The sequence below is a fragment of the Callorhinus ursinus genome, unplaced genomic scaffold (assembly GCF_003265705.2).
Source record: "Callorhinus ursinus isolate GAN/ISIS: 27379988/994484 unplaced genomic scaffold, GSC_fseal_2.0 scaffold1926, whole genome shotgun sequence".
In the NCBI taxonomy this organism is placed as follows: domain Eukaryota; kingdom Metazoa; phylum Chordata; class Mammalia; order Carnivora; family Otariidae; genus Callorhinus; species Callorhinus ursinus.
The window spans coordinates 1-9,282 of NW_027398980.1; the positions used below are offsets into that span (position 1 = coordinate 1).

At 39.3% G+C, this 9,282-nt stretch overlaps 1 long non-coding RNA gene across 1 annotated transcript; it reads left to right on the forward strand.

The window, feature by feature from the left end:
• Positions 1-971: 971 nt before the first annotated feature.
• LOC112815561 (uncharacterized) lies at positions 972-7,033 on the forward strand. The gene is made up of 2 exons (XR_003206018.2): positions 972-1,092; positions 5,965-7,033. It is a non-coding gene; the product is annotated as an uncharacterized lncRNA (long non-coding RNA).
• Positions 7,034-9,282: the final 2,249 nt, after the last annotated feature.

Sequence of the window (9,282 nt, forward strand, 5' to 3'; positions counted from 1 at the left end):
CAGTGTAGGAGGGTTCCCCTTTCTCCACCTCTTCACCAACATCTGTCATTTCCTGACTTGTTAATTTTAACCATTCTGAACTGGTGTGAGGTGGTACCTCATTGAGGTTTTGATTTCTATTTCCCTGATGCCAAGTGGTATTGAGCATTTTTTCATGTGTCTGTTGGCCATTTGGTTGTCTTCTTGGGAGAAACATCTGTTCATGTCTTCTGCCCATTTGTTGATTGGATTATTTGTTCTTTGGGTTTTGAGTTTGATAAGTTCTTTATAGATTTTCGGTACTAGGAGCAGGCACATTTTTATATTTTAATTTTCTCTGACACTTTAGAAATCGTTCACTGAAGAGACTTAGTATATAATAAAATTTGTATCATGGTATTTGACTTTTTCCCCAAGACTTCTAAAGATTGTTTTTAAGATTTTATTTATTTATTTATTTATTTAAGAGAGAGCACAAGTGCGAGGAGGGGCAGAGGGAGAGGGAGAAGCAGACTCCCCGGTGAGCAGGGAACCCGCCAATGTGGGGTTCCATCCCAGGACTCTGGGACCATGACTTGAGCTGAATGCAGATGCCCAATTGACTGAGCCACCCAGGCGCGCCAAGACTTCTAAAGATTTAAAAGTGAATTTGTCAGTCCGAATCCAGTTCAATTATTTTTTAGTCCTGGCTACATCTATAATTCTCATTTGCAAAATAGGGACTGTAGTCTCTCCGTCACAGGCTGTTGCAAAACTTCAGTGAGATGGCCTATGGAGCGTGTTTAGCACAGTGCACAGTATGTGATAAGCACTAAATAAGTGGTTGTTATTATTCATGCTGAAGCAGCTACTATTTGGGGGCACTTATAATGGGCCAGATGCTACAAGTCCGTTATGTTATGATTCCTATGGTAATTTAACTTCTTTGTTTAGCACCTAACCAAAGTGGAAGCTTCCGTGAAACGTTTTGTTGCTAAAGACTGCTTCTGATTTCAGTTTGGGACCCACCCTGGAACCTGAGGAAGTGGTAGACAAGCTGATGAAAGGGATCCTGACTGACCAGAAAATGATTTTTATTCCATCTTCTGTAAGCCTTTTAACACTGGTGGAAAAGTAAGTGATATTTACGTTTATTAGCATTATAAATAAAGATTTATGTATTACATGTTTTTACTCAGATTTCAAACCAGACATCTGATAAAGTACAACTGAATGGAATTAAGGTACAAAAACGATAGGCTTCAATAATCCATCAGTTTTTAATACCACATTTGTTAGTCCTTGAAGCAGCGTTTGTATAGCAATCATTTACTGAACTGAAGAAACTCCACAAGTTTTTAAGTTTTCTTTTTAGAGAAGGAGAAGTGTATATTTCTGAAAGCCTTGTCTCATGGATGAATGACTATAAAGAAGGATAGTTTTTAAGCATCACTACATAATGGAATCATAGAACAATAATATTGGAGGAGACTATCGTTAGGTGTTAGATATTGATCTGAATATACAAAGATAATCATCAAGCTCTTATTTTGTGCAACATCATACTGAAGCATCGGAATTGTTAAATAATCTTCTATGATTTTAGAGATCCTTGAGCCTTGCTACTTGCAGGGACCAGTGGTATCAGCATCACCTGGGAGTTTGTTAGGAAAACAGAATCTCTTGATGTCCTGAATCAGAATTTTGCATTCTTGTAGGATCCACAGGTGATTTGAATGCATATTCAAATTTGAGAAGCATTTCTTTAGTAGGTGTCAGCTTTGTTTACATTGGAATTCACTTGGGAGTTTTCAAAATACTAACTCCTGGGACCTACTCCTCAAGACCCTTGTAATTGGCCTGAGGTGTGGGCTGGTCTCTGAGAGGTGCAAGTTTCCAAGTGATTCTGATGTACAGCCAAGATTGGAAACCACTGGCTTAACCACCTTCCTTATAGCACATTGCCTCATTATTCATATGAGAACACTGTGTGGCAGTGAGGCTGGTCCAGGTCATGAGGGGAATGTGAAGAGGTGGCTTAGGTTAAAAGAGGTAGGGAGGGAAGGAATGAAGGGAGGGAGGGCCGGAGGGAGGGAGGAGGAAAGGAAGGAAGGAAGGAAGGGAGGGAGAAAGGAAAGAAGGAAGGAAGGGAGGGAGGGAGGAAGGAAGGAAGCCAGCCTCTTGTTCTCTGTCCCTACGTGGTGGGGTATCAGGATCACTTGGGAAGATAATTTTTAAAAATAGATTCTTAAAGCTCACCTCTAGAGGTTTTAATATAGGATATTTTGGTTGGGACCCAGACATCTGTATTTTAACAGGCAGTTGCCACAGGCAGTTGGTTCAAGATCACACTTGGAGAATTACTGACCTAGGAACTGAAAAAACTTCAAAAGATCAAAAGCATGTTAGGCTCTTTAGCCCCTTTTTAGCCCATTCTCCAAGGAACTATGGTTGAACATACCTTAGTTTAGGTAGTAAAACTCAAGGATTTCCTGGGTGAATAACCAAGTTAAAACATGTGAAGTGTTTAGCATTCTTCTTGTTACATTTCATAAGTAAGCACTCTGACTACAGTCCCTTAGAATGTAAGTCCATAAGGGAAGGAAGTTCGCCTGTTTTCATCACTGTATGTAATGCTTGTACTCCTAAGACTTGATAGACACATGGAGGGGGGCACCAAAATGTGTGTTGATTTAATAAATTAATTCTATTTCCTAGACCTTTAGCAGAGAGACTCAAAGTTTGTGCTTTGGAGTTAGATGAAACTGTGTTTGTGACTTGCTTACCACATGAATATAAGATGAGTTGTTTAACTTCTTGGAAGCTCAGTGTCTTCATCTGTCACATGGAGACAATAAGACATTATAGGACTGTGGGGAATAAATAAAATGATGCATTTAAAGTATTGGGTATACTGTAAATACTCAATAAATGTTATATACAGCTATTATTATTATAATTAACGCTATTATTAGCATTGCCCTGGTTTTTCTGACTGTGAATGTTTGGTGCTCAATTGCCAAGCCTTATTTTAATGCCATCTGGTCAGATGTCTGTATATGCAGTTGACCCTGCATGGGTCAACAGCATGGCTTTGAACTGCAGGGGTCCACTTAGAAGTGGATTTTTGTTTATATACAGTACAGTCCTTTAAATGTATTTTCTCTTCCTTATGATTTTCTTAGTAACATTTTCTTTTCTCTAGTTTACTTTATTATAAGAATATAATATATAATACATATAACATATAAAACACGTGTTAATTGACTATTTAAGCTATCAGTTAGGCTTCCAGTCAACAGCAGGCTTTTAGTAGTTAAGTTTTTGGAGGGTCAAAAGATATATGTATGTTGTGCATGTTGTGCAAGGGTCAACTATGGTTACCCTGACTTAGATATTCTGTTTAGATTCTCTCAGTCTCATTGGAATGTGACAAATTCCTCAATATTCTTAAGGACAGGCATACCTCATTCTATTGCCCTCCATCTCACCGTACTCTCAGATACTGGGTTTTTTACAAACTGAAGGTTTGTGATAACCCTTATCAAGCAACTCTACTGGTGTCATTTTTCCAATACCATTTTCTCACCTCATGTCTCTGTCACATTTTGTTAACTCTTACACTATTTCACACTTTTTCACGATTATATTTGTTACGGTGATCTGTGATCAGTGATTACAACTCACTGAAAGCTCAGGTGATGGTTAGCATGTTTTTAGCAATAAAGTATTTTCTAATTAAGGTCTATAAAATTTTTTTAGACATAATGCTATTGCACACTTAATAGACTACACTATAGTGTAAACATAATTTTTATACGCACTGGGAAACCAAAACATTCATTTGACCCACTTTATTGTGATATTCTCTTTATTGCAGTAGTTTGGCACAAAACCTGCAGTATCTGAGGTTTGCCCATTTAGGGTGGGGAGAAAAAAAATGTTAGACCTACTACATGTCCGTCATGTACAAAAAAAATAACACATGGATTCTTCCCAAGAGCGCTGTGGAGTAGGTGTTGATTTTTCCAATTTCACATGAGGAGTTTAAACTCAAAAGTTAAATAACTTGTTCAGCATTATGCTGAAAACCAAGTGCTTTAATCTACGTTTTCATTTAGCAGCTCTGTCTCCTCAGTCTCTCAGTGGAACATTTTTAATAATATTTTGGATTATCATGTATAGAATTGGTTCCTATTCTCACTTCCTTTCCAATGTCATGTTTCTTATTTTATTTTATTTTCTTAAGATTTGTATTTATTTATTTGACAGAGAGAGACACAGCGAGAGAGGGAACACAAGCAGGGGGAGTGGAGCAAGGAGCCTGATGTGGGGCTCAATTCCAGGGTCCTGGGATCATGACCTGAGCCAAAGGCAGACAGCTGGGGTGCTTGGGTGGCTCAGCCGTTAGGCGTCTGCCTTTGGCTCAGGTCATGATCCCAGCGTCCTGGGATCCAGCCCCCGCATCAGGCTCCCTGCTCCGCGGGAAGCCTTCTTCTCCCTCTCCCACTCCCCCTGCTTGTGTTCCTTCTCTCGCTGTGTCTCTGCCCGTCAAATAAATAAATAAAATCTTAAAAAGTAAAAAAAGGTAGATGCTTAACAACTGAGCCACCCAGGTGCCCCATGTTTCTTGTTTTAAAAGCCTTTAGCCTGTCAACTCTTCAGTTCTAGACACCTCCTCTCTTAGATCTTCGGAGAAACATAGGCATATATATATTTCGAAAACTAAATATTACTTTTTTTTTTAAAGATTTTATTTATTTATTTGACAGAGAGAGACACAGAGAGAGAGGGAACACAAGCAGGGGGAGTGGGAGAGGGAGAGGCAGGCTCCCCACTCAGCAAGGAGCCCGACGCGGGGCTCGATCCCAGGACCCTGGGATCGTGACCTGAGCCGAAGGCAGACGCTTAACCGAATGAGCCACCCAGGCGCCCCGAAAACCAAATATTTCAAGTCACTCCTACCCTAAAGGAGGCGAAGCCTCCTTCCTTTTCCTTTTGAAAACAAAATCGATTTAATTGGAAAGAACATAGAGTAGTGACTCAGAGTTAAAGCTCCTAATTTTAAGACTAATTTTGTTTAAGATGATTCCTGATAAGGGATACACCCAAACCACAGATTAGAGATATGTGTTATCTCTATTGATTGAGAAACTACTGATGCCAAGAAGTTGCTATGAATTTTTTTTATGTTAGCTGTCACAGCAGCACTTACATCCATTAGGAAATAGTGCAGGGAAGTAAGAGACACATCATGCCTTCGGTTTTTATTTATTTTATTTATTTTATTTTTTTTTAAGTTTTATTTATTTTTGACAGAGAGAGAGAGAGAGCACAAGCAGGGGGAGCGGCAGGCAGAGGGAGAGGGAGAAGCAGACTCCCCGCTGAGCAGAGAGCCCGATGCGGGGCTCCATACCAGGACTCTGGGATCACGACCTGGGCCGAAGGCAGACGCCCAACGACTAAGCCACCCAGGTTCCCATGCCTTCGGTTTTTAGACAAGGCTTATAGCACATACTCATCCGAGGCTCTCCATAGACCGTAGGATGGAAAGGTCCATCCTACAGGCATTTCCATAGCCAGCTGTGGATGAGAAAACAGCATTATAATGGGGAGACTTTACAAATACCTATTGTTAAGTGGGGACTAGGGCAATAAGGCTGAAGTCTGGTTTTTTAAGAAATATCCAGAAAACTTCCTTACCCTTAAAGGAAAGAGAGAAAGAAAGAAAGAAAAAAGAAAGAGAAAGGAAGTTAAGTCCAACAAAATAGTTTCCATCTTGTATGTGCCTGTTCTTTCCTTTTTTTGGATGTGGTTGTATTCCAGTATTTGATTTATACATTATGTATAGCTGCCTCACACGTAGAATAGAAATTAAAAAGTTCTTTTCCTCATGCAAAAAAAGATGATACATGATAAATATAAGTATTTTAAAAGAAGATAATTTACAAATACACTTAATATTAATTTCCTAATTATTTTCATGTGTCTTTTTTTTTTTTTTAGGATCTTTCCTGAGCGTTTCCTGGCATTTTTAAAACGAAAGATCAATATTAGCTTTGATGCAGTTATTGGATATAAAACTAAAGAACAATAAGTCCTACATAGACTACAGTCTACATTTAGTTGCTGTGAATACATATCTTCAAAAATACCTGCTTTCCAAAACATCGTTATATTTAAGTAGCATAACTTAAATTCTTCTTCATTAGCTATAAATAAATAGGACTGGTTTACCAGGGTTAAGTTGATTTCATCCAATATTAATCAGAACGTTAATGTTTAGACTTCTGCTTTTCCTAATTATCTTTTTTTTCTTCAGTGTCATCTTTTGAGGCCCTGGCAGTCCTTATTTATTATCACTTGTCCTTTATCTGAAAGCCAATTTCATATAATACAAAGAGGGGACTAATTTAGGAATTGACCTTATAGAAAATGGAGAAAAGGAACAAAAATAATTTTATAATAATTTCTAAGATTTTGTGGCTTGTGAAGTCTTTGCAAAATTTGTACTATAACTGTGTAAGATATATTTTTATTTCTAATTTCACTTAAATTTATAGAATTCACGTTTCCTTTTCTAATCTCCATAAAAACAAAAGCTTCAGGCTCTCTAAATACAATGAAGGACTGAATCTAGTGGCATTTCACAATGAGTTTCATGTGATGTAAGAAATATCACTGAGGGGCACCTGGGTGGCTCAGCCGTTAAGCATCTTGCCTTCGGCTCGGGTCCTGATCCCAGAGTCCTGGGATCGAGCCCCACATCGGGCTCCCTGCTCCGCGGGAAGCCTGCTTCTCCCTCTCCCCCTGCTTGTGTTCCCTTTCTCACTGTGTCTCTGTCAAATAAATTAAAAAAAAAAAAAAATCTTTAGAAATATCACTGAAACATTTCAGCTTACACATTACCACTCTGTTTCCTGAAAGATGCCTCACATTTCAAAGCCAAACATTTCAGCTCAAGGAAACTAGAGATTGACATGTGTTGCACATATATAAAAGCATCATTGGGATTTGAGGCAGAGAATTAGGAGAATGTACCCATAGTGGCAACAATAAACAGATCACACTTAAACTTTTTGTCTCCGTCTTTTCATCTTGAACAGAACTTGGCTTAACCTTTTTAAATTCCAGGAAAATGGATTATGTAATCAAAGATCTTTTTTTTTTTAATACTCAGAAATTTCTTGGATGTGAGGGATGCTCAGTGAGATAGAGAATATAAGATCTGACCTATAAATTGAAGAAAATAAGCAGGTTTGTTGGATTTCTTTTTTTTAAGATTTTATTTCTTTATTTTGAGAGAGAGAGTGAGGGAACCCAGAACCACCTTAGAGGCTGCAGCCCCAGGTCTGCTGAGAGGTTAATGAATACTGTAGAGGTTCTGGGCTTTTATCCTCTGCCTTTAAAAAAAAAGTTTGCTCTGATTCACTAACATCAGGCAATTACTGCTGTTGACTTGAAGGTCTGAAAAAAAAATATTTTTTTAAATTTCAGATATTTAAAGGTCTTAAAACTTAACTGTTATTTGAGTGAATGAATTCTAACTCTGAACCCACTTCTGTACAATTTAGTGGGAAAATTCATCTCAGCCATCAATAATAGGGCTGCTTCTGAGAGTCACACCAAAATCAAAGAGGCTTCTGTTGCCTTGGGGTAAACGGGAAAGATTTCTCTAATTGTCACCTGTCATGGTATTCTGTGGTCCTAACCTAAGACCTTGATGACAGACGGCCCTCTCTTTTGTGGGGTAGGGAAATTCTGACCAGTGGCAAGGAACCAGCTCTCCCTGGACACACCATAAAGTCTTTCTGAGCCCTTGCTCTCACCCTGTGGGTCCTGCTACGGGATGACTAGGACTCACTGGCCTTTCCTATTCCCTTTGAGAATATTCCCATGCTTGCCTTCAGAAACACTCTTCCCCACCCCTTTCCCCATGCCACTGTTCTCACTTGCCGGAAATCTATTCTTTATAATGGAAATGAGGATTAGAAAGAGTGAGGAATCAGGTCAAGGAAAAAGGGTTCAAAGTGACCCTTACGTTGTCAACACCAACTTGACTAGTGCATAAATAGCTAATAAGGATTTTGCTGTGGGGAAGGGGAGCAATTATTAGGAGTTTCCTCTCCCAGGCTGGGTGATAGATTTACTCCCTTGAAGAATTCTGTGTGGGAGACATCATTCTTCCCGTTTTATAGATGGGGTAGCCCAAAGAGATGCAACATATTTAACCCAAAATCACACAGCTACTCAGAGGTCAAGATGAGGATTTGAACGCACGTTTGCTGACCTCACTATCCTATAGCCTCAGTGGAATTCTTGGAAAGTCAAACCATCACCCTAAACACCCTCTGCTTCCTTTTACCCAAGCTTTCCTTGGTATTCAAACAATATTCCATAAGTAGCCAATGATAATCTCTGATTGGAGCTCTTTCATCTACGAATCATTTTAAGGTGGAACAAAATGCTACATGCAGATGCCCAAGTATTCTACCTGAAAAAAGTCTAGCCTGGACTGACCCAATATCATGACAGTCTAAAGTTTCCTGAAATCAAAGTGCTGAGCCTGAAAATACTGGGATAGTCTTGATCTACACTGGACATCACATCCTTCTCCAGAATACATAGGAATTCCCACTTGACCTTAGAGCCAATCTGACCACGCAAGTTTCTTTTTTCTTTTTCTCTTTCATTTCCTCTTTTTTTTTTAATTGGTGTAGGGATGACTGGACAATCTCGGGATGAGAGAGAGTTTGCCTTTTACTCTCATAGTCTATCCTATAATTACAAGTGGCCAAGTATGGCAAAAAGAGCACTGGGCAATCTAATTCAAGCTAGCTGTGCTGGAACCTCTGTTTCCTCATCTGTAAAAGGACTGAATTAGACTGTGTAATCTCCTCTATTATCTCCAGTTCCAGCTCCAGAAATGTCTTATAATCAATACATGCAAAATCTAGTGTCTTCTCTACACCATCTGTGTTCCCTAACAGAGAATGGTGTGTCTAGCAAGTGTCCAAGCTAAAAACTTAGAATGACACCTTCCTCCTTCCTTCTGCTCACCCTCATCCCTCACCTCACCAAAATCCTCTAACCTCTGGCACACACATTCAGTATTGGTCACCATTCCCACATTTGTATTTCCAGCCTGAATCTCTCCTCTGAATGCCACACACATAGGGAACCGCCTTCTTGATGTCCCTGCCGGTATGACCGGCAGGCATCTCACCCTAAGATTTCTGAAAATGAGCTTTTGATGTTGTCCCAAACCTGTTCCAAACCTCATTATTCCAGTTGCTGGGGCCAAAAACTTAGTGTCACCCTTGA